General features: G+C 47.9%; 1 protein-coding gene across 1 annotated transcript in view; it reads right to left on the reverse strand.

Annotated features, from left to right (window-relative positions):
* The window catches only part of LOC113207216 (uncharacterized), a gene marked incomplete in the record, with an annotated part of 224296 nt that overhangs the window by 221306 nt on the left and 884 nt on the right, over positions 1 to 2106 (reverse strand).

The following is a 2106-nucleotide window of genomic DNA, read 5'->3' on the forward strand; positions in this document are numbered from 1 at the left end:
AAATTGCATCAGGATACGGCCACAAGATCCCCAGAGTTAGATCGCTTCTTGGAGTTCCCTCCTTCTTATTGGCGTTCCCCCGGCCTCGGCTCCAGATAGCCCGAACGCTGGTCGCCGTAAGATACTATCCCCCCGTTCATTCAATACCGGAAGCGTTTCCGCCCCAAGTTGGCGAACAAGCGGGCAACACCAACAAACCAGCGCGTGGAGACACAGCGCACAGCGGCGCCGCCGAGCTAGTCCCGGATTACCTCCCAGAAATTAAATAGACGAGACCCACGAGATGGAAAAAAAAGTTTCCCATGGAGCCGTGGGAATGTAGGTCACCTGGCGTTTCCTTCCGCTAACAAGCAATTCAGAGACTATTTGGGTTTACAAAAATATAATAAAAAAACAAAGCAAATCAAAGCAGGTTGTTAACCCGACACCCTCCGCTAAACGGAAGTGCATTAATATGGTAGACGCAGATGTGGAAGTAACGACGCTGAGAACATTTGAGTGAGGTGTCGTTCTCGAACTGAGTGAGACAATTTCGCCTCGCTCGATCAGATCGATGACTAAAGGGCAAACCTTATTTGAACCATATGCACCGGATTCTCACTCTGAAGGAGTAAGATTTTCCTGACCTTGCCCAATTGCAGTGGGGAACCTCACTCTCGCTCACTCTCATTGGGTAGGGACGGAAAATTATGACTCAAATTGAGTGAGTCAGATATCTCGCTCGAGAGCGATATTTTTTGTGTCACTGATCTCGCTCTTCGGGGAGCAAGATATCTGACTCTAGCGTTTTCAGTGGAAAAGTTACACACATTTCAAATAACGAAAGATCACGAATTTAACTAAAACTCCCAAACGTGAACCAGGTGACTCGAAACCGCCAGGGACAGGGTTTCCCAGCTTCCTGGAGAGAACGGCCTTGCGGGCAAAACAAGTCACTCTACCCGCTGCCTCGACCAGAAACAGAAGCGAATCGCTAATAACGGCGACGGAACAACGCCGCACGGCCCCGTGCGAGAGAGCAGAGTAAACAAAGAACGGGGCGGGCGACGCATGACTTTGGCAAACGGCGCCGGCGGCACGGGGCCCCGTCGGGGCGCGCGCGGCCTGTGTTCAGGTGCGCGGCGCGCGCTGCCAGCTCTGCTCAGTTAATGTCCCTCCCTGCGAGACGAAGGCCCAGCCTGGCCATGACTAATGGGCGCGCCGGGGGTGCCAACACGCAGCGCCGGCAACATTCCAAAGCTGACCGCCCAGGTAATCTATCCCCCGAGCTGCTGCTGCTGCTGCTGTGGCTGCTGTGGCTGCATGAGCGCGTGTACCTCAGGGGCGGCCAAGAAAATGTATGTCTTGAATGGTTAAGTGAATTAGTAACATGTATTGAGATCATAAGAATATTTAATCATTTTTGTGCCACTATCAAAAAAATTATCGTGACTTAACGAAATTTGCCAGAGTAATTTTATTCTGCGAAAACTTCGGTTTTAACAAATTACGATACATCGTCTTTTGGCGAATTGCTTTGTAAAGTACAAAGCTTTAACTAAAGAGTATGAAATCTGTGTATATTTTGTCAAATCTTATGTATTATGAACCAAAAATTTGTATTCGCTACGAAATGTATTTATAAGCTCACGAAATGTTTCGTAAATTGACACTTCCAAAACTGTTTCGTAAATTAGTCATTAAGATGCATTTCGTAACCCCACTTTTTCGTAAAATAACGAAAACTTTATACGGAGAAATTACGCATTTGTTTTCAAACATTTATTCGTCTTTCTCACTGTATATTATCGACATGCTTTTTTAGATTCATCCGAATGTTTTATTTAGAGAATAGAGAATGACGGCCTTGTATCACAGCTTCCAGCGCCGGTGCTAACAGTGGCAGTCTGAAACGCGACGGCGGCGAATAGCAAACGCGGGTGCCCCACTGCAGCTTCTATAGTTTTCTCCCCCCTCATTGCTGACACGCCCAAGCTTGACGGCCCTGAAATTGGCCAGTTCGAGGAGTCCACCCGTTTCCCCACTTTCAGAGGAAAACCAATGCACGGCTGAGTGTGACTGACACTATTATGCTGGCCAATTCGCCTTCTACAAATTAATAGGCAT

The sequence above is a fragment of the Frankliniella occidentalis genome, unplaced genomic scaffold, assembly GCF_000697945.3.
Source record: "Frankliniella occidentalis isolate FOCC.00 unplaced genomic scaffold, Focc_3.1 Scaffold77, whole genome shotgun sequence".
Classification (NCBI taxonomy): Eukaryota; Metazoa; Arthropoda; class Insecta; order Thysanoptera; family Thripidae; genus Frankliniella; species Frankliniella occidentalis.